The sequence below is a fragment of the Corapipo altera genome, unplaced genomic scaffold, assembly GCF_003945725.1.
Source record: "Corapipo altera isolate COAL_440 unplaced genomic scaffold, ASM394572v1 119, whole genome shotgun sequence".
NCBI classification, from domain to species: Eukaryota; Metazoa; Chordata; class Aves; order Passeriformes; family Pipridae; genus Corapipo; species Corapipo altera.
Window position 1 is genome coordinate 745,843 of NW_020884985.1, and position 24,393 is coordinate 770,235.

General features: G+C 36.5%; 1 long non-coding RNA gene across 5 annotated transcripts in view; it reads right to left on the reverse strand.

Moving 5' to 3' along the window:
- The window catches only part of LOC113958072, a 60,399-nt gene extending 43,929 nt beyond the window's left edge, over positions 1-16,470 (reverse strand). For 4 of the 5 annotated variants that reach the window (XR_003531404.1, XR_003531406.1, XR_003531402.1 and 1 more), the window contains exon 1: positions 16,055-16,470. This is a non-coding gene — a long non-coding RNA (uncharacterized LOC113958072). The remainder of the gene's footprint in view (positions 1-16,054) is intronic. The other variant, XR_003531405.1, reaches the window with a different exon arrangement.
- Positions 16,471-24,393: the final 7,923 nt, after the last annotated feature.

Here is a 24,393-nt window from a genome sequence, read left to right on the forward strand (position 1 = left end):
TGTCACTATAAAAAGCCAAATTGTGCAAAATGCTTATGTAAAACCATCAAGATTTATCTAACTACCTAAATTCTAGAATACAGGATTTTAGGGTTTTTTTAAGCATGGATCTTGCATGGTTTCAATGACTTAAGGTCATAGAAATCTAATACATTTTGATAATGCTTTCAGGGAGACTCAGCTTAGGACTTCAGTTTCCTGAAGTTCCTTTTTTCAGTGTCCCTTCTTCTCTTTAGTGTATGACAAGTGCTTGTAGTAATTTAGGTGTTGCAGATGATTACAAACTGAAAAGCATTGTGCATTTTGTGCCTGCCAACATAAGGAACTGAATCAATAGGTTTTGAGTACTCAAAAGCAATGCCTTTCTAGACAGAGTACTTGAAGTAGACAAACAGACTCTGAGGACTTTCTGACCCATGCTGTCTGCTATAGCTTGCATAAATCTGTGCTGAATGAGCACTCAACCAGAATTACTTGAAAAGAGTTGATAGGAGTATTGCCAAATGAAATGAACAATTCTCTTAGTTCTGTAAAACTAAGGTGGTTATCCATGAATATAGTCACTTATATATTAAAGATTTAGCTATTAGAAGCAGTAGGGACAGTGAAAAAACAGACACTGTTAAAAACAGCAAAGTCTGATCATCTCTCTTCCAATCTTACATTTTATAGTTCTTATCACATGAAATAGGGACTTCAGTGGCTTCCCTGATGTAATCAGCTAGAGGTGACACTGTTGAATGCTAATCCACTGTCTTAACAGTCTGTATGATCTCCATAGATTTAAAAAAAAAAAAAAAATCCAACTGATACAGCAAGCCTTCGACCCAGCTTTGCTGTGAACTTATCCACTTCATCACACAAGGAATTAATTCATTTGCATAAATTTGAGCACATTTTTAATTCCCTTGCCCTTTCTGTTTATTAAATACTGTAGTCCTGATCCTCTAAATAGGTTTGGCCAGCTGAAACACAGTAGGTAAAGAAACCTTCCAGAAAACAAAAAGTGATCTTTTAGCATCATCAGTAGCCTCTTAAATACTTTTGATTTAGATATTTTTGTGAAAATCCTGATGTCATGTGATCCACACATCTAATTTACTTCAGCCTTTGAGTTGGCTGGTAATTATGGTGATACTAAAGAAAGCATACATTTCAACAGAGTTTAGAAAAAGTTGGATGGTACAATTGAATTGCCTTTATCAGTCTTCACTGAATTCTTCGTCTTTTCTCATCAGTCAAATCTATGTCTTGTTACACGGCTCTGACTCTGGCTTCACAGTTTTGAGGATAAACTAGTCATTTTTTCTGGTCCATTTCCAGGGATTTAAAGCATGTTTGCCCCCCACTAAGAAGATGTTTCCCTCCTAAATATCTGTATTTCCTTCTCCATCTTCTCACCCAAGCAGGTAAAATCCACTCACTTTCCCAAGCGCTCTAGTGGAGTGATATAATTGTGTTAGGTAGCTTAAGGGACAGGTAGCAAATACTTAAATACCTGCTTATACTTGAGGTTTCTATAATTCTCTTTAAGTCTGAAATCAGTTTTTATTAACTTTTCATAACAAGCCACTTATTGAATACTTGCTCCTACCAGGGATCATTTAAGAAGTACAGAAAATACTTGTTAAGATCAGTATTACAGGGCCATGGGTCAATCATCCCTATGAAGAGATAAATATGAAAGAAGTGTTTGAGTAAGAAATGTTATTAACTGAAATTTGAATTTTTATTTGGGAATATAGAGAGAAATGAGATGTTATTTCAGCATCACTGTGCTGGTCTGTTGAAAAAAGCACATACTGTTTGCTTTGGAGAGACTTTTTAGATTTTGTTCATGTCGGTGAAAGGTAGAGTAACCAGCTCTGGAAAGCAAATTTACCCAATTTCAGTCTGCCTCATAGCAAACTTCTGCTTTTGTTTTTAATCAATCTGGAAGTAATTTTTGTGTATGAAAATAATGAGTATTCTCATGAAAAAGCTGTCTTAATGCTGCTTTTACTGTCATGTTTAGGAAATGTGTTCATGATTTATGAGGAATAGGTGTTATGATAGGTAACAATACCAATGGTACTATATGAGGGAGACATAGTCTCCTTGTTCTTAGAGTAGGGTAAAATGTGAGGCTTCTGAGGCTATGGGAAATGAGTTTTCAGTACATCAAATGTTTTGACTTTTAACTAAAAGATTGAGTTCTGCAGTGCCACCATCTTTTAAAGATTAAATCCACATGGCACTATATGGAATACAATATCCATTGTTCATACTTCTTGAATGACTTGGAATCATGTGTTAACATGATGAAACCAGATGGGATGTTCAAACACTAAACTCCATTCAGTGCTAGCCAGATGTCTTTCCTGGATGATGGGGGAGGGATCCTCCAAATAGAAATTTTAGAAAAGATAACTGTCAAATTTTGAGAAATTGATTCAAGTGATAAATATGTTATATTGGTTATTCAGTAATTGCTTATCTATTTTTAGGTAAGCTTCATCTGATTTCATCTCTGCTCCTGGCTTCAGATGTGGATATATCATACAATCCAAAATGTTTTTTTCCCCACACCCCCCACCCCCCGTTGAATGAGGAAGTAAAAGTAAAATTGACTTGGCAAGTATGCTGGGAGATACACAGGGTTTGCTTTAGTGGCTCAACTAGCATCTTACAAACAAAAAAATGGGAAAAGAGGGCAGCAGAGAACAAAGTATGTAAGTCAAAAGCAAGCTGCAGAATGTAGCACTAAAGTAAAAAAAAGTTTATCAAATGGTTAGCAGTCACTCAGAAAGTTTGTATCTCTAAATTAGATTAACAAATGTTGCTATTATGAACCAGCTTTATGTGTGGCTACATTTGCAGAAAATGCATGGATATCGTTTTGTGTCTTAAAAAACTAACCAAAACAAAACCTCCTCAGTTATGCTACCTTTGACCCTTACAAAAATTCCACTACAGTGGGCTTGCAGCAGCGTGGAAAGACTGTAAATATGTTTAGACAGGTGGTACAGTTGAGGCCTTCTTTAAGGAAATGGAAAACAATACAGAAGGTCTTCATTTAGAAACGTTCTCATATAATGAAGTATGCCCAATATATTTCAATGCAGAATGCCTTTTTCAGTGATTCTCGCTTGTCATAAAATAAAGTATGAGTTTTCAAACAGAACAATTGAGGAATAGTCTCCCCCACATTTCTCTTTCATGCGGTGTTAACCTCACTTATTTTACATTTGTGCAGTAAAAGAAATGACAGCCAAGTCAAGTTTCTAAATTTAAAACTACTGGGTGACAAATCTTTGGCAAGGGAGGGATGTACAATTCTAGTCTTCGTTATGCTTTTCATCTCCTGTTGTAGAGAGCTAAGGAAAAAAAGGAGGAGGAAGCTCATTAAGATATTGTAGCCAAAGGCCACAAGCTCCTCTACCATAAAAGTCTCAAATTTTCTTGACTGTCTATTCTCCCTTTGCAATGTCTGAAACACACAGTGAATCCTGAGGGTATCCAGCAGGAAATCATTGCTGTATGTTCTGTGTAAGTTCCAAAGAAGGAAAGGAAAGGACAGGATATAAGCACTGCATAGTGAGTTACCCAGCAGAGAGGTGTTGGAGGGGGACAAAGTAGAGACCTAGCTGTTAGTACAACAAAAAGGTTGGAATTTGACCAAGTCCCACTGGTCCTTTCAATGGCCTTGATGTTCTCATAACCTGTGTATGCAAGGCATCAGGCTCCTTTTTCCAGGAGCGTGTTGGAAATACACGATGGAGGCCTAACCCATTGGAGCCTGCTGGGATGATGCTAAACAGGATTCCCTCTGCTAGTAGCTACAAAAATGCCCACATAGGTACAGATGTGTTACCACCTCCTTGGAGAACCAACTCAGTTATGCATCTAAAAAATAGATTCATGCACTTCACACACATTCGGTGTTAGTCCCTGTTCCCTTTGCACTATTTCTTTTGGTTCAGGATTTTTTGGGTACAAATTTAAATCAGTATTTCAGCCAAAAGCCTCTTGATTCCTCTTTGAAAAGGGCAGGAACTTCATCAGCTTTTTAAGTAACTCAGGTTTCGCTTCCTTCATTAGAGCGATGATAGATTTTAAATTTTTTTGCGTGGAAAAAATCTTAAGTTACCCCAAATTCAAGATTAAGTCTGAAAAATTCAACTAGAATACTAGTACTGAAAGAATAACCTGATGAATGATTCTCTAAACAAAATTATGCAAAATTTATTCCCTGAATGTAAAACTGACATAGGATAGTGGTTAGAGGGATATTTTCTCCTCTTTAAAAACAAAACAATACAAAAACCAAACCAACAACAAAACACCGAAACCAAACTAAAAAACAAAAACACAAAATGAATGTGTTTTGTGGAATTGAGGTGTGGATTTGGTCATAACAAAAAACAGTAAAACTTGATAATTACAAACAAATACAACTAAAAAGTGAAGGTCTCAGTGAGGTGAGGAAAGAGGAAGCTTGGATTTAGACACAAAATGTCAGATAAATCCCACGGATTGAAATTGCAATGTTCCATATTTTGACTTACTGAAATTTCATGAGACTCTGCTTGTTTTACTATTTTGTATTTTGAGGAAATTACGACAGAAACTAATGAGATTGCAATCTGGTTATTTTTTGAGGTTTCCACTAATAATGAAAATGTAGATTTGAAGTCCTAACATTTCCTGTGTCCGTTTAATAAAAGTATTTATGTATTTTCAAACTGCTCTATAAAAAGACACTATTTTACTTGTGTTTACACTTTTAAGTAAAATTGGAGTAACTTTTTGTGTTTATGGCACCAGTTCCAACGTTTCCATCTTTACATTTTGCTGTTTGCAGAGGAATACAGTGATTCAGGGCAGAGTGGTTTAAAGAAGCAGATTGGATGGGGGTAGAAGAAATGGATAAGAAGCTGTTAATCAGCAAATGGATTTCACAAGAGTAATCTGTCTCTAATTTTAGAATTTTGTGAACTGATGCTCTGAAGCAAACCTGAGCTCTGGTCCTGACTGTGCAGAAAATCTCTTATCCCTGTCTCTAATATATTAGGAAGTCATTTGCTTGAAGAAAGATGGTTTTTTAAGTGTTATGCAAGACTGAACTATTACATAAGACTTTACAGAGGAGACACCTGGTTGTTTGGGATTTTTTTGTTGTTATGGCTTTTTTCAACTGACATAAAAAAGACTTTTATAATGAAGCACAATTCAGAGACGTTTTGCTTTAATTTTCTTTCTTCAAGTAAAATGTTAGTGAAAGCACTAGGAATGATTGTAAGCTAGAGAATGAGAGAAATATGTACTCACAGAAAAAGGCTCTGTGGACCACTCTCTGTATTTTAGTGCACATATTGCACATAGAAGAGGCTGATAATTCATAAGAGTAAATGAATCAAGGCACAAGTGTAGTGTCCTATTTCTACCATGCTATTTTTCCTGCAGATTTAGTACACTTCGTGACAATTGTAACAAATCAGTTTGGAATTTACAGAGAATAAGCTTTATATGAGTCTTCTCTGAAAGGCAAGATTTTGATGTTCTAAAATAGCAGAACATGAAATGAATTTATGTTTGATGTAATCTAGTTTTTCTATACTTAATTTAGAAACTTGACTACTTTTAGATTTGTTCCTTTTTATACTTACAAATCAGTAATTTACAAACATAGCAAGAACTTAACCTTAGTTTGTAGTTCTGAAAAAAATGTATAGCAGCCACCTAAAGCAAGAAACCACATTTCCAGACAAAGGATTCTGAAGTTCTGGAAGTGAAGGACACAAATGGCTGCACGCACTGATACACAGCAGCCTTAAAAGTGATGATCTTGATGAGATAGCAGGAGAAAACAGTGAGAAAATTTACTTCATTCTGTTTATCTCAAGTCCAACTCTTCAGTGCTGTGTGTTTCCTTCACAGAAACAATGTCTGTTTTCAGTCTGCAGAAGTAGTTGAATTCTCAGCTGTGCAAAAAATACAATTATGACAAGTACACTTGACCTTCAGTGAAATTAAGGAGAGTACCACCTGCACTAAATATGTCTTGTAAACAGTGTCAGGAGCAAAGGGATACAGTCTGGCTAGAAATCAAATCCAGTTGCATAGCTTACTGCAATAATAACATTTCAGGTTTCTTTAAAGTTTTGGCTTCTAATGGTACCCTACTCTTAAACAAGGAGTGTTGATGAGTTGTTAGCAGCTGTGCTGTGAACAGGAGCACTCTTTGTGCTGAGATAAAGCGGCCCAGCTCTAGAAATAGTCTGTCATGCAATAAACAACTTTTTTTTTTCCTGATTCTCTTGTAGTCTAAGTGTTACAAATGAAATTGAAGAACATAAGAAAACTGTTTCAGGACACACTTCCCAGAATATTTTTGACCCCTTGACCTAGGGTACCTACTCCTGGAATAAACAGCTATAGTAACACCAATATTTTGTTTTGTAGAAAAATGTCCCCCCAAAATCAAACCCCTTAAAACTATCTAGATAATGAAGATAGCCTAAATTAATTTTTATATAATATCATCATAGGAAAAACAAGAAAATATTAATTTAGAAAGGCACAGTATCCTGAAAGCAACTTAACATATCCAAAAGACAGTTCAGTAAAAGGAATGCTTCAGTCCAGATGCAAACACATGTGCCATAGACATTCCCTATATGTAAACCCTCATCAGAACTCTTTTTGTGCAAGTCTCACCTTGAAGTAATGCTGTACATAGAGGCCGTGTTATCCTGAGTTATTTTGGCTAGACAGTTCTGACTAGTAGGGTTTTCCATAAAAACTACTTGCTCCTATTCACCTATTTAAACCAATCCTTTCCCTCCTTTCTGTAACTTAATGAACATTTCTCAGCATAGCTCAGTGAGGAAGGAATGTGGGGAAGTCAAGTTAGTTATTTAAAGCTTTTAAATGTCTAAATCATAACTTTAAATATTTTTTAGGCACAGTTAGCTAGTATAGATCACAAAGTGCAGGAAACATGTACTGGACAGTCTTGGATTTCCTGTAAGTTTTATACTGATGTTGTAGGGTGAATTTTAGTACATGGTATTATGTACTAATAGTGAAAATGATCTTCAATGCCAGGTCAAATCCAAAGAAGCCATCAGTCTGGCAGCCTACTATGAATGGGGAAAATGGGTTCCTTGCCCACAGTGGCAGGAAATGCCCATGGTAAGCTTTTCAGAAATAACACAAAATCTCAAATGGTCTTGGATATGATGGTAATCCAGCTTAAACTTTCTCCTCAGCAAAGTTAAATCATAGACCTCAAAAATCTTAGAAACTACCTACTAAATATAAAGCATAGATGAATAAATATTGTTATGTGTGTGCTGTCTTTCATATCATCTGCATCGCTGACAACTGTAGAATTTAAAGCATTTCATATTTAATATACATTTTAGGACACTCCTTATTTTTGTAAATCAAAATTGTACAGACCTTATATAGTTTAGCTGTTTATTATTAGCCTGTAAAACTGCTGTTTTCCTTTAAAATTTAAATCGGTCCTGATATAATTAATAACTCTACAAGAAATCAATTTTATTTTTTTTTCCTGAGGAAAATGAGGTGTAGTGGCTTGGCTGTTTTGTAGCAACGGGTTCTGGTTTTGTCTTCCATTTCCATAGCAAAGGGAATTAATTTAAGGCAGATCAATAGCGTTACCGCCATAGGTTGCATACTCCCGCTATAATTCACAGCGCTGGGGAGTATTTGACATGAGTTTATACTTAATCTTGTATCTTGTTGTATAGAATTATGCAAATTAAACACCCTTAGAAAGAAGCTTTTGTTTTTATTAATTTAATGCAGTAATACTAATAAGGGAAAAATGTAAAACAAATCATTGTGTGTGTTTAGGATAAAAAAAAAAATGTGCTAACCCTTGATATTGGGTGGGCATAATGGATGTTGTGTAAAGCACTCTGCACTTTGCAGCGTGTGAAACCTGCACAAACTTTCCAGTAATGCTAAAGCACTTGCAAAAATGTTGCACCTGGAACAGGGAGGAGTGAAGAGGGCAAAGGTCAGCATTAGGCATTAAGACACTGACTAAACAGACTTTACACTTGGTGAAAAGTCCAGACAACCCCTGCAGTGTCATCTTACAACTCTGGTTTTCTTCTTTTCAGGACATAGTAATCCATAAATACACTCAAGTCACCAGCAGCTTAGCTCTTCCCCCGCTTCTCCCCCTTTTTAACTCTCCTTTCATTTTTAATTCTTACATAAAGATCTGAATTTTTAACCCTTTCCAAGTATTTTAATCAACGCTGGGAGCTGCTTTTCTTCACTGCTGTCATTTACTAGACTTATCTTTCTAAATCCTCTTTTTTGAAAATTTTTCTCTAAGAAAAGTGGTTTCAAATAAACTAAAAAAAATATTGCTTGAAAACTGAAGCGCAAACTCAGTGTATGAATAAGACATCTTGGAAAATTATTAGATTTTTATTTCTAAAAAAGGGCACATATCAAACTCTGTAAACTACTTAAAAGCAATATTTGTTTCTGAAGTTTCTTAATCAGAAACTTTATGTAAAATATCTCATGGGAGGTAGCATAAAATTTGTTTCTACAATTACTTCTGAGCTTATTTGTTTAGATAGATGAAACCAGTTTCAGCTGGGATGCTGCAAGAAATGTTTGCCATTGTTGTTTTTTTTCAATCAAACAAACAGAAAAATCTCATAAATTTCTCTAAACTGGAAAAATGCAGAGGTAAGACAAAGAGGTGTTTGTACTTTTATCATACAATTAAGTCTTTCAGTTTTGCATCTATCACACTTAGTAGCTGAAATCATGAGACCAAACTGATTTTTATCATTTTATTGGATCCCATTATACACATCCCATTGCTTAAGAGTCTGGATAGACTCCTAATACAGTCTGGAACCTTGGCAGTAAAAATACGCTGGTGAAATACAACCTATCAGTTGCATATAATTGTGCACATTTTTCTCACTTCCTCTCCTTGTTCTGAGCACTGCACGAGGCTGTACTTCCATGCAGGATATTTTCCCCTTGCCCACTTTTCACTACCCCACCCCTTCTGCAAATCTGCTGAGATGTTCAGCAGGTCTGTCACATTCCCTGTTTCATTAATTTTTTACATCTTGTGAGCAACACTGACACAAGAGACCTGAAAGAAGTCTGAGTAGTTCTTTCATACTGTGCACGAATATTGATTCATAGAAACGTTCATCAGAAAATGATTTTTTTTTTTTTTTTTTTTTTTTTTTTGGATAGAGATCTCTTATATTTACTGAGGGAGGGAAACAAAACTTCCAGTTACATGTGTGCGACATGGTCATCTCAGTTAGTCACAAAATGGTGGCCTGAAAGCATCTCCTGTCAAATCTCATGGTCACTGCGGGCTCACTGATTTCTGTTCTTGCACAGTGATTTTTAGTGTTGCTACCCAAGGGTTTCTAACTTGAATATGATGGTAACCCAGCTTATACTTTCTTCTCAGCAAAGTTAAAATTATAGACCTTAAAAATCTTAGAAACCACTTACTAAATATAAAGCATAGACAAATTAACATTACATTACGTGTGTGCTGTCTTTTGGTCTGTTCAGTGGTGGAAATCAGAGAATCATCAAGAGAAACAGAAAAGTGAAACTGGGATTTAATGGGGGCAGAACCAGCAAAGGTATTTGCTTCTCATTGCAACGTGCTCTGTAGAAATTACAGACCTATTTTAGCATGATGCTTTAAGTACATGATGGACTTTGAGCATGGAAGTGATTTTTTGGGTCACCTTTAGGCTTTAGAAGTAAGAATACGCTCAGTGCCATTACAAGATCAGATCCTTGCTGCACAAACGCTAGAGGTAGTGAGTGTCTAGGGCTCAGGTTTGGTACTCCTGGTGACGCAGTGCAGCATTTTAACCTGCAGTGAGTCTCACTGGTACCATGGGACAGTCTATTAATAACCCGTTACAGGAGTCAGCATTTTAGTGTTAGGCCTTGCATGAATGTTGAATCTAGAGGATCATTACAGATGGAGTAGTACCTTCCATTCATCCTATATTCTGATGTTGTGTTGCAGGTTACCAAAAAAAAAAAGTAGTGAATGTTTGAGTACATGGAGAACTTAAGAAAATTAGACTAGAACTGAATAATATTAATCTCTTGAGAAACAGGCTTTGTATCTTGTCTAGTTGTAGAAACATCACACCAAAGATGACCTGACTTAATAGCAGCAACAAATGACCATTTTGTCTAGTTTTTTTTATTCTTTTTAAGCATCTGAGGTGTCTCCAGTACCCTTTGCTGTGGTATCTCAGTGCTGACTTCATAATAATAATCACATACTCAAAACTTCAATTCTGCTAATATGACGTGGATGAGAAACCAGGGAGTTAAATGACTTGCCCAAGGCTATGAAACATCATGCTGGAGAGCTGAAATCAGACCTTTTACCATGTCTGCCTGGCCAGACGCAAGGTCTGTGCTTTGTTTTATGTTCTCAGGCATGTTTCTTCACGCAAATGTTATTTGGACTGCATGCCTGACATATAGCAAAGACCATACTGCCCACTGCATTTTCTTCTGGATTGTTTTCCACCTTAAACTTAAAAAAATTCTGGAATTTTAATGAAGACCTGGTTTAATTGAAGAAGAGTGTCTTATTGAAGCCATTTTCATTATTACTTTTCAGAAATTATATTCTACAGGTGTTTAGTGGTTTCTTGATTCATGCTTATAGTGATGAGACCAACAACCACTCAAGCATAATGTCAAACTAAGCTCTGAATAGGAGAGTTAATATGTGCAAAACAGTACAGCAGTAATAAGTCTGTTGCTGATTTTTTTTCAACCAACCAAACTTGCTCTGTATTGCTTCCAATTGGTCTTTTTCCCCCACTTAACTTTTCTTCTGAAAGATTCATTTTAACCACTTACCTTATCCATGGCCTGTATAAATCTGTGGGTGAAACTTTGTGCGTCTTTTATAAACTCTACTTGCTAAATTTCCAATATTGTTGTATTACTTCACACATATCCCACTAATGCCAAATAAAATAACAGGTAAGACTGCAATGGTGTCATCTGTGCACGTAATTTTGTGGATGATGTTTGTGTGTGATACATACAGTATTTACAATCTGTACTTGGCATGTAGATCACACAGTCACAAGTGAGGCTGATCACCAACCCACGCAGTGTGGGTGGGATGTGTATATGTAAAATATATGTGGGCAAATTAATAGCAATAGAAGGTTACAGATGTTTTTAGGGTGAACATTTTGGACAGTGGAAAAATACATTTTTCTGACACTTCCAAAATGTGCCTTATAAAAATTTGATTAAGTACCATATCCTTCAAATTTTCTACTTTCATTAGAAAAGGCAAAGCATTTCATGCTTTAGTTCACCCACACCTTTCAATCTTTTTGGTCACTCTTTGCCTGAGTTTGTTTTGGCAGTTTTGTTTCTGCTTTTATGGGGTTTTTTGGGTCTTTTACTATTTGGCCATGAAAAGATGTCAAGTACCTGTTTGGCTGGTGTCTGATAGACATACTTATTCCTTGTTACACACATTTCTAAAAGAGGAACTTGCCATGATTTTTGCCTGAATGCTACTAGATTTGGCACTGTACAAATAATATAAATTAAATATTCTTAATTATTTCATCTCATACTAGAAAAGATTCAGGACAAAGGAGAGATTGATGCAGTGTGCCTTACAATGGTCCTACTGATTTCTCTACTGGCCTTTCCTCTGCACATGGTCAATTAGAATTGAAAATCCTGTGCTGATTTCATTCGCTGGAATTTTTAAGCAGGTCAGGAAGAAAGATGTTATTGAAAGGAAAAGTCTCATCTAAATAAGAAAAGAACACGTGGCCAGCTGGTCTAACTGTACCATGCTGAAAGTCATTTTGACTCTGCTGTAGTTTGAGCTTTGTAACAGTTTGCTAAAATATCAACCAGAAATCTGTTTACATTAAAACACTCTGTATTTTTATCTATAAAAATGCAATGTGTGGTTCTCTTCCTATCTGTAATGCATGAGCTCATTTGACCCCATTACCTTATTGAGACTGTCTATGTTTCTGGTAGGTTCTCAAGTTACTTCAGCTCTGCAAAGGTATAAGTGAAACTACCAATCTTTTGAAAGTTTGGGGGTAATCCTGAGCACTTTATTCCTATGACTAAAACTTGCACTTCTGCTTGAACTAGGAAAGGCTCAAACAGTAGGATGCAACAGGAAGCACCAGGGGAAAAGGGGAAACTTTAAAAAAGGAAATTAGAAGTTGAAATTTGTGTGAGCAGCACCACGGAGTTTGCACAACCAACTGTAGACCACAGGCTAAGAGACAAGCTGTAATAGATACCAAATTTTTGAGGAATGGAGTCATAAATATGCATGAGCTTCCATGATTGCATTGTTTCAACATCAGCTTTTAAAAATTTTGAAGAAGTCAGCAAAAAACAGAGGTCAGAATTTTTCACATTAGGTAAATAAACTCGTTGCTTAAAAAGCTAGAACACACAGCTCCACATCTCAGGTGGCTGGACAACAACAGCAGGAGGATAATGCCATACTTACAGAAACACTGGTCACTTGTATCTTCTACCTACTTTAGTCAGAGCTGTTGAACACCCAGCACTCACAAAACCCAAGGGACCTTACTGGGAGAAGTGGACAGTGTTGAACTAAACATGGAGGCAAGGACCCTGTATTCATATTCTCAGGTTTAATGCTTAATTCTTATGTGATTAGTCACTACTTTTGCATTGACAAACATTACATAAATTGCCAGTTGAAATGTCCTTCTAATATAGTGTCTATAAATCACTTCTGAAGTTTAGAAGAATTGATTTGCATAGGATTTCAACCTTTAGGAAAGGATAAAAATATGATTGCTTATTGTCATTAACCTAAGAAAATGAAAGTCAGCACTTCATAATGTAGCTGCAGGCATTATTTCAAAATACATTTTTGAAACAAGTGGCACGTTTTATTTTTTTTAAAGCATAATATGCCAGGTAAAGTGGAAAGAAAATTATCACCTTAATATACTGAACATATGTATATACATGTAGCTTACAAGTGCACACTTCTTGTGTATGACCATTGTTGAGTTTGCTTGTATATTTCACATAAGGTATATAAAGTGTTCCTTTAGAAAAGCATCATATCCCTTGCTTTTAAAAAAATAAAATACAGGAATATAAATCTGACCGCAGCTCTTGATTCGCTTAATTTTTCTGAAATCTCTATTCTGGAATCTTGCTGTGGATATTGCTGCAACTACGTGCAACCTTTTGTTTGCATGTCTCTGCTGCTATTTGGAAAGGAAGTTTTTTTTAAGACTAAACGGGATACTTATACTGGGTTCCTTTCCTCCTAGTGTTTATAAGCAATATTAAAGAAAAAAGCCAAGAAAAATTCCCATCTTTTCATTAAGATACTTGTTAGAGTGACTAAAATATAGTTTAAGCCTTTTCAGGGAGTAAATTAAAAGCAGTGTACGTAGGTTGTGTGTTTAAAATATATTTTCTTCTAAGTCTTTTTCACACAAAGTTCATATTAAAAAATAAATATTAGTCATCATGTGTGTCACACCATAATTTGTACCAGAAGACAATGAAATTCCAAAGAACTTAGAATATAGGTCCACATGGCATACGTTTAAAAATTAAATAGAATAAATGCTTTGAACCTCCTTTTCCTCTGTATGTCTCTGCTAACCCCACCCATAGCCACACCAAACGTAGAACAACTATTTTGGGGAGTACTGCATTCCCAAGACCAAGTTTCTGGCATGATGACACTGGGCCAGTCGGCATTTCTCTGGTCTGTGGCAACAGGAAGGCCAGGGGTTGCAAGGCCAGCTAACTAGTCCCCTGCCACACTCCCCTTCTTCACTTGAAGACAACCTACTTACAAAGCATTTTGCTACTGCCTTGTCTAAAACTACCATAAAACTGTCTGGGAGCTCTCGCTAATCTCTCTAAACCCAAATGTTTTCAAATATTTCAGTTTGATGGGCATTCAGGCGTGGATATCTGTACAGTAGCTATTTGCCTTTATGTAATATATCATATGCATACACAAAATCTTTACGTAGTATTTGAGAGCTACACGGCAGTTATGTAAGTGATGCATGAACTTAACGTAAAATACTGCATTGACTGTAAAGCTGGAGTAGAAATCACAGTAAAATGGGACACATTGGATGCCCCTGTTTACACTGTGTTGGAAAGTGTGTGTACATGTGCGTAGGTTTTGTACAATAATGTGTATATATGTTTACAAAGTTTCTTATTTTGTATTTTTTGCAAATCATAACAAAGTTGAAACCGAGTCTGGCCGACATAAGGAGGAAAGGCTTGTGTTTGGCTTTAATCTTCCTGCAGCATGGTTCAGACTTCTGTCTGATCTGCACATAGCAGAGCAAGGGGCTTGCCGTGCATTGCGTGCAGGCTCCTTGATTGTGGAGGGAGAAAAAAAAAAAATCTGGCTGGAATCCAGACAGGCGAGCGCAGTGCTCTGTTGATCATTGTGTCTAGCCTTCAGGTGTCTCAGCTCACAGTGGGCGGTGATTGGGGGAGGGGGAGATAACAGGAGGGCAGACAAAGAATAAAATGGTGTATTTAAAAAAAAAAAAAAAAAGAAATCATATGTAAAAAAAATTCACGTCAAATCCTTTTTTTTTAAAAAATGCTTCTTTTAACGTTCCTGTCCCTGCAGCGGGAGCAAGCAAACATCTGTCCAGGAAGATTTATTTAAACCATAATTAGTAGCGTCTGGAGTCTTTCAACAATTTCTCTTTATTGCACTTAATTTTTTATTTTTTTTGTAAAGAAGTCTGCTCATCTTTCACTTAAAAACTGTTTTCACTTCATGCATTATTAGAGATCCAGCCCAACCAGGACTGAGTCAGATTTCTATTGTCTTTGCTTTTTCCCTTCTGATCGTAGTTTTCAGAATCCAACTTTTAGTAGGGAAGGGGGGGTGTGAAGGATCGTGCAGGCAGGGGGGAAAGATCTTATTAAAGATCTAATGAGCATGTGGAGGAAAAAAAAGCAAAAATACAAATCAGTGCTGTTTATTATACAGTTATTCATTTGGGTTCAATTTCTTTTCCAGGGAAGAAGAAGAAAAAAAGCACTGCTTTGTCTGTTGCTTCTGTTTGAGAACTCTCATAAATCTTGCCCAGAAAGCAACTTGAGCTCAAGGAGATCTGACCAGTAAAGCTCTGGGAAGCAATTTCAATGTCTCTTGCTATGGATATTCTCTTCTTTCTGCCCCCTTCATCTCCACTACCCCCTCCACCCCGACTTTCTGACATTATACCGTGAAGAGCCCCACACCCTTTCCCACCCCACCAGGAATCTGAGTGAATGCAAGCCGCAATCTAGAGGTAAAGTTGCTTATCAAAAAGCCTCTCCTCATGCTGAGTGAGTCCAGATATTATACTAGTGTTTTTTCAGTCCAGCCATAACCCTTTCTAACACTCCCCCGGTTGGCTCGCCTCTCCCCCTCCCCCCGTGGAAGGGGTGGGATGGGAACCTTGCTCGACTTCATTGTTCCAAATGTAAGAGCTATTTGCCCCAAAGTGTCTTTGCTGTCTTTCATAGCTAATTATAATAACTGTCAGATGTCTGGAAAGTCTGGGCTGCCCTTGCTGGCGGAGTTAAAGTTTGCCTTTATGTTTTCCCCTTGGGGACAGATCAGGCCTGATTAGACACAGAGTACAAATAAAAGTGAACAACATACGTGTGTAGGGCTTTTTGTCTTTGTTTTTCTTTATGAACAAAGCAGCATGCTGGCTATATCAGGAAGCAGTGTGTCATGCAGTGTGCATGCAGGCACTGCCCTGGAGGATAACTCGCTTTTTCTTTTTTCTTCTTTTTTTTTCCTTTCTCTTATTGAAACATGCAAGAAATATTCCTGAATTTAAATATCACTTTAGATACTTGCTCACCGCATTAGAAAAGTAATCACTGATTTAACGGACGTAACATTTTGACATTTTAAAGGTATTTGTGTTACTGCATGAAAATAAAAATAAATAGACCCCGTACTTACAGTTTTGTTGTGCTGTGCAGGTCGGTGTCTCCTTCTGCAAGGACAAGGAGAGTCGGAGGGTGTCAAGGGTGCAGAATCCCAGTTAAATTCAGCAGAAATGTATAAATGTGCTTCCTGAAGTCGCCTGGAAGTCAACCACTTGTGCTCAGACATCCCATTGCTGCTCTGCACGCTATACTATCTGCAGTTCTGAATTGAACTAAATACTGCCCATGTGAAAGACAGAGGAAACACAGTCATGTGGGACACACAAATCCACTCTATTGGCTCTGAAGGCACAACTTCAGCATTCTTGCATTTCCACCATTGGTTAACAGTTCAAGCTGAAAGAGTCTAGGTCCTCCTAGTGAGTCCGTTTTCCCTTTATGTGTGGAAGAATGACTGTAGGATTTTACAGTGACAGGATTAGTTAAGAAAGGCACTGAAGTCATCCCTTTGACTGAAGCTGGTGGGTGGGGATTGGAAGCTGTGCTTTTCTCAAGTCGAGGTTTTTCCTTTTTCTGCCTGCATTCCTAGCGTCAGGAAATGCTTGCAGTTAACTCGGGCAGCAGAGAGAAACTGAAGTGACTTTTTCAGGTTCAGGGATAGGGACCTGACTTTTAGAGTAATACAGCGTTACAGACTGTACAGTGATTTTTACAGGAATAACTAATCTGACTTGCTAAAGTGTGGTTGTTCTCTCTTTTCCAATTTGTTTTTTTTTGTTGTTGTTGTTTTGGTTTTGTTTTGTTTGTTTGTTTTAAGCTCAGAAAGGACTGTATCAGGATTATTTGTCTTGAATTTTGCATCATATAAGGCACATAAATGACACCAGCAGTTCCAAAGCCTAGACTAATAATTCAACAACAGAGGAAAGATTTTACAGAACTCTGGATCTCTGGGGAATATTATGATATGGTCATAACAATATTTTTAAAGAAGCAACCAATTCCATAAAATCTATAATTGCTGATATTTGAGAATAATGAAGCTATAAAGACTAAATAGAAGGGAAGAAGATTGACTATCCCCTATTTTGGTATTCTGTCATTTGTCTGATTTAGTTATGCCAGCGTGAGCAGTAATTTGAAACGGTACTCAGTCATGTGTGACATACTTCTCCAATTAACCCTTATTAAAAAGACCTTTCCCAAATCCCACATAAATGTTTTCCTAGAACTAGAGAAAATAGAGGTGCAACAGATTTGTCAGGTTTTGTGCCCATCCTTCTGTCTGGGCAGGTTTATTTCCTCTTTTGTGTTTCTGGGTCTATGTCTCATGTAGCTCTAAATACACCCAATGTGTGGTTCATGTTGGTGGACTGCTGAACTTGAGGCCTAATTTAGCAGTTAAAGTGCTTGGAAATTTACCAGAATAATTAATCTGGAATAGTAAATTCATTGTATGTCTGTGGTGTATGCAAGACCAAGCACAGATTGCTCTGCTGGCAATTGTACCATGTACAAGGTCTTATTCAGCACCTTATGCCTGACCCTGGGTGTCAGGACATCTTTTCGTTTTTACCAGTAAAGCTTGTTCAGTCCACCTTAAAACAATGCTTCTTCCTCTTTGGAGTTCACCCTCTTAAGCTATTTATAAACTTTTATCATCACCTCACTGACCACCCTTGTCATCACTTAGCTGAACACCATATTCCAGGTGTAGCTGCATAAGATATGGAAACAGTCCTCTGTAGCCTGTGACCTGGTATGGCTGCAGCAAATCAATATGTGTTTGCTTGATATGTGAGCAGGAAAATATATATCTTAAAAATAGACTCACACACCTGACCAACAGGATTTCAGAGAAGATGAATACACTGTGTTCTACTCTGAGTTAGGAAGAAGGCCTTGCAAAGGCTTCTAAGTGCTAAGAAGATGCAGAGTTTATTTTTCTTTAGCAGGCTCACTTAAAAATAATGTTTAGTAACAGTATACAAAAGGTGGAATTTGTTATTGTTGTTGTTTGGCTTTTTAATCTTCACAAAGAAAGATAATTGTCTGGTTTGGATAAAATAAGGCTACAGCAGTAGCATCAAAACTTTCTCTCCACCCTCCAAAAATGTTTTCAGCTCCACTGGGCTTTCCACATCTGGACTCCAGAACACTGAGGGAAGAGAACTGAAAACCCTGGGAGACATTTTCTTTTTTTTTTGCAGCGCTGGTGGTCTTCATAATTTTGGTTGCCTTTTTTTGTTGTTGTTGTTTAATTCAATTAAAGAGGGAAGAAATACTAATAAAAAAACCCCTTACTCCAGAGAGCAGTAAACTCTTTAGTTTTAAGACCAGTGCATGGTCTTTTCTTAAATACATCTTTTTCATGAATGTCAGTTTCTGATTTTAAAATGCTGAAAAACTATTTAAAGAAAGGGAATAAACATCTGAATTAATTTAGTATTGTTTAGCTCTTTCTTCAAATAATTCATGAGTGAATTTCATGAAAAATTAGGGAACCTGGAGCAACGATTATTTAAGTGCATTTCTTGAATCATGAATCAAAGGATGACACAAGCAGACATTTTTGTGACTCCTGGTATTTTGGAGATCAAATTAATACTTTACCTCATTGTTTCCAGAGAGAGAAATGTATCTTTACATGTACTCGTGTATTTAAATGGACATTTTATTCTCTGTATCATGTCTATTGGAAAGAAAGCAAAATGAAGACTTAAGCTACATCATGTTCACTTCCCTTGAATAATAAATTGCTTCTTTCTCCATTATTGTTACCAAAGAAGAGTTCATAACTGTAAGAGACAAGGGAAAAGAGCATCACAAAGTTACCGCAATGTGGAAAATAACATTACTTGGCAAATTCTGTTATTATGATGATGCTTTACATGTGAGATAACACGTTACTGTATGAACTGGGCTGTCAGAGTCTGGAGATCTGTTACTGCTGTGTGGTCCTCTGTGACCATCCTTTGACAGAACAGATTTCTATTTCTGGTTTTTGGGTTAGGGTTTTTTGGGGTTTCAGCTTTTTTTGCTGATCTAGCAAAGATTGGTAGAGACACGTAATTCCTGTTTAATACAGGTCCTGTTCCTAAGAATTTTCAGTGTCCCCTGGGCAGGAACTCTAGGAAAAAAAGAAATGACTGAAGTTAGAATTTATAGTTATTAATGTAGCTTTTTCATTCTTTGGAAGTATTAGAGAGCATATGGTTTGTGTGAGGGTGTGGAAAAGAAGGATGGACTTGAACATCTTGTATAGAGTGCATTACCAAACAACTTTGCAAATCAGCCAGTGATCTTTTTCATGTGTAAATATAAGCTCCATGACTGCTCGGGAAAAGGAGCAGATTTGCCCCTTGGCTTTTTCTTAGTAATGCATACTACATTTAGAAAAGCAAAAATCAAAAATTCAGACAAATTTCTTTCAGAAACACTTAGAATAAAGGCACTTGTGCAGTCTGTATGTTGATGTGTTGTATTATGTAAATGTTTACTTCTGAAAACATAACTGTTTCCTTAGAAAATTAAATGGAGTTCTGTCGTGTGTATGCTGCAGATTTCATGTTGCCCAGCACTTTCAATCCTTTCCATTTTTCTTTCAGTGGAAAATAATTGAACTTTATAAGGCTGTATTTGCTTACAACTTTGCCAGAGAATTCTTGCTGTTCTATACACCTTTGCTTTTTATAATACAGCAGTAGGTGGTAATTGCTAAAGTTTCAGTCCTATATTAGCTAGTAAAATCCCTTGATTTTGGTAGTGTATAAGCAGAGAAGAAATCAGTCAGAAACAAATATCCCAGGAGATAGTGAAGAAACTGGAAAAAGGCAGAGAAGAAGCAAAGTCATTGAAAATCATTGAGGGAGGGCAAGTGGACAAAGGGCACCCAAAAGCCATTTCATGGAGAGTAATTACCAAAGCCTGGAAACATGTACATCACTTTCAGTGTGTGCACATATTTTGGAAATGTTTGTATACCCTAGTTAAGAACAGCCCTAAGTGAACACGAGTTGTTTTTTAAATGCATCTGGTGCAAGAGGTTTGTAAATAAAGGTTTGTTCTCATCTCCTGCACTGGGAGGGGTGACAATAGCTGAAATGTTGTCTGAGCAAGTCATCTCTGCTGTATATGAACCAGCTGGCCAGGTTGCAGTATCTACCATTTACATAAAGAAAAATCTCCAACTAAGCTGTTAATATCATAACTAATTTTGTGGGGTTCTTGAGGGGATTATGTTTTGTTTGTGGTTTTTTCCAACTGGGTCTTTTCTCATTCCTCTTTCTCCTCTAACTCTTTATGTAGAAAAAGTGAATGAAACCACATGAGATACTGGGAAGATTTTCAGCAATCAGACAGGAAGCTGGTATCCTACTAATAGTGAAAGTCAGAAGAACTTACTCCTGTTTCCTCTGCAGGTCTTCTGTCTGTTTAGGGACAACTTTTGATGGTAGCTTAGATAATATGGCTGCAATTTAACCACTACAAAAAACCATCTCAGATTCAATAGGTTCCTGATCTGTGTGTTGAAATTTATGTATATGTTGAGCTATTCGGTTTTTTGTATTTATAAACCTGATTTTGGTTACAGGATTGTTGATGAGGAATTCATATCTCATCAATATCTTATTCAGATGAACTTAAAATATTAGGGAAAAAAATTCAAGGATTTTCAGCTAATCAATTCTAAAACTTTAACAAATTTATTCAAGTGAAAATTAAAATGTAGTGTTAGCAACTGTGTTTGTAGGAGAAAATTTCTAAATAAAACAGAAGGTTATGTAAACAGTGGGCTGGTAACTGCAGTATAGTTCAGATGAAATTGAGTGATACAAATGTTTTAAATATTGTCTATATTTAGATCGCCATAGAATTATGATATCCAGAAAGATTTGATCAACAAAGGTAGAACCAACCATGCTTTTCATCTGATAAACCTCAAATTTAAAACATACAAAATCTCTTGAAACCCATAAGTACCATTAAAATGAATGTTTCTTGAGCAACTTCTATATCACATCTATGTATTCCACAAAGTCTGGTGATTTAAATGATGCTTTTTTTTTTTCCTGGGTAATTTCTTCAATTTTTGGTTTTTTTTTTAATCCTTCCATTTTTATCCCTTTTCTTTGGTCACTTGTTCCCTTAAGTCCTTTCAGTATAAACAAATTATTTACCCCAAAAAACATATGCCTGAAACTCAGGTGGCTCAGTTTTCACCCAAAAAAATGAAAGCTTTGTAAGGGCAGTCAGACTTGGTGACTATAACAGGTCTTTTTCCCTCAGACTCCTCTTACAAGGTTATGTAGCTTTTTCTGATTTCAGATACAAGTTCTTCCATCCCCAATTAACCCACAATAATATATAAACATATTTATTTTATAAATTATTTATCAAACTTTGATTATATTTCCTTATAGAACTGTAGAACTGGCATTTTAATTTCCTTCTAGTGTAAGATTGGTTGCAAAATCTAAAACTTATCATAATTTTGTGCAATCCAGTATTTGGTGAAAAATGGTAGTATTTAGCAGTTCATGTTTCAAATATAGAAGTCTTTTGGTTGAAAAACTCCTGTGTGGTCTAATTCTCAATATTTTTTATTGAATCAAGCATTCCCTGGGATAAATCATCTCTCTCTTCACAGAGAAAACAGATGAATGTTTAAGTATTTAACACTATATATATTTCACACTAAATTAAATAGAGTATTCCCTCCATTGTCCGACCCCTACTGCAGAGTCTGCAACAGAAGTGCAGTATTTTAGATGAGATTAAAGCATCACTAGGAAACAAGCCAATAGCAGTTGCAACATCTTTTTCAGTAAAAATATATTAAAGTAAAAATATATTCCAAATTTTTCAAAGTAACATTGTTTGTGGATCAATATAATAAATCTTGGAACTATTTTTTTCATCTTTTCCAATAATTTTGATCTAATGAGGTCTCCCATTTTTTGATTAATAACTCTCCTCTGATATCTCAGTCTTTTAGGGATTAAGATAATAGGTAGTTTATCCCATTTTTGTTCCAATTTTGGGTGGTCCTAAACCAAGACATTTTCAAAAGGATTTTTTTTTTTAAACCATCTGCCCTCCACATTTTACTCCTTAAGAAATAATTAATTTTGTTATTTTCCTAAGGGGGTGTTAATACTACATAAAAGCAATACTAATACCGTGGTTTTCCTTGCAAGAAGCCAGACCTGTTACTTTAAGGACTCATATTTTTCCTCTGGTAGCTTATGAAAATTTAAATTAAAAGGATTTAATAATTTAAGCAGCATGCTTTAGTGACTGAATGTTGAAGTACAGAGGAGTTTGAAATTGCAAGCAAAACACTAGGCATTTCAGAGAATATAGTTCAATACTGCCTTCAGGCACCAATCCTTGCTAGGTGCATGCAGGGTAGAGATGCTTTCAGAAATAGATTATTATATAGTTGAACAGAACTGCTACTCCAGTAATGACATTTTATCTTTAATTATATATTGAATTATATATTCGGTATTGATTAATGAATTTCTTATACACTAAAGAGCGGAGAATTCATTTACCGAGAGGGTTTTGATCTTGGTTAACGAACAAGGTGTAGGCAGAGCAGAGGAAAGGGGGGGGTAGAGGGAGGAAGTCAATGTAAACTGCACTTGTTCAAATAATTGCAGTCACAAAAGTATGTTCACATATTTGACTGATCTTTGTAGGGGAATAAAATCCTACCCTGAGCCCTCCTGAATGTCATCCTTCTTTAAATAATCTCTATCGCCTTTTTTTACTTTTTGTTTTCAATAGAGCTATCATGATGATATTTAAATATCTTATTACTCCATCCCTCGCTCTGTATCTTTTGTTCCTTCCCCCTGTTTAATTATGGACTTCATTTGTGGTATATCACAATCTAAACTGGAGGTTTCTTGCTTGAGGGACCTTGACTGAGACCCTGACCTTAGTGAAATCAAGGAGTAGAGTGGGTTTCAGTGTCTTAAGTGGCATCAGGATTTCACCCTGCCTTTATTCGGGACACCTCTGGACAAAGGGAACAAGTAAGAATGAAGTGCTTGGGTATTAAGCCAATTATCTCTTTTAATTAGAACATGTATAGAGAACTCTTAAACTGAAGAAAGGGTGAAATCTGCTGAATAAATTATTCACAGTAAATAGTCCACCCACCTCTAGTTCTGACAGAGATAAAGCTGCAGTGGCATCAAAGTGTCTGCTCTTACAGGGTGTTGCTCTGACACAGATGTCAAATGACAAATCAACATGAGGTGAACAGATGAGTCTTATTCCCTGCCTTGCTCAGCTGGAGAGATCGCAAAGGGTGGTCGAATAGGCTCCAACAATGCTCTTATAGCCTCTCTTAGCTGTAAAAGATAAATAAAACTGGCCAGGAGGTAACTTCTGTAATTCCTTAAATCTGCTTTGCAGATATTACAAAGCAAATAGCTTGGGAGATTTTTACCGCAGCATGAAAGGTGGGAGGGAAATCAGTAAGACCTTGTAACCATCTCCTCTAAGATTGAAAAGGGACCTGAAAATTTAAAACAGAATTTTATTTTATTTTTTTTTTAGCTGGTGAAATTGGTGTTGCTAAAACAGATTTTAGTAGTGGTTCGTTTCCCCAGGACTGAATTTACCTCCATATTCTTTGCTGATGTCTGGTCAGATATCTTGGACACCAGGCAACAGTGATGGAAATTACTGAAGGTGTTGTGAATAAAAGTTTTTCAAACCCTGTCCTGAGGACAGTGTTCTGACTGCCCACGTTCTTGAAAAAAGCCATAAAAATCATCGTTTTCTTTGGGCTTCTGTTACCCTGCTGAATGGTATGGGTACTCTTAGCCCATTTTCCATAAATTTGAGTGCTTAATCAGGGAAAATTAGAAGTATTGGACAATAGGTGGTTCAAGTGCCTCCTCAGGACAGTCATGTAGGGAAGGGCCTCATGCATAATATTCATAGTCATTGTAGAACCTTGGTAGAACTGTGTAAGCGTGTGCTGCAGAGCAGTCCTGTCTACGTGCAGAACCTGCTGTGGCAGCTGGGTGATATGGAGCCGGGGAGCAGCAGCAACTCCAGCTCTGCAGCCACAGAGAGGAAATCAGAGAATTCATATTGGATGCCTCTCTAGCCATCAAGCTGTCATTCATGCATATTAAATGGCATTACACTGAGAGAGTCTGAGTTTTGGCTTAAATAATCTTTGCAACACCAGATTCTGCTTTGGGTAGCGAAACAGACTGTTATAAAAAATTAGATTTTTTTTCACTCATTTCTTTAAAAAAGAAAAAAAAAAGAAAAGAAAGAAACCCAGTATTTTTTTCAGCTTTTTGTCCATCCTTCTGAGATACAGCACTATCCTTATAGTGTTTGTCCTGAATGTAGCATTTCAAGACATAATTTAAAATC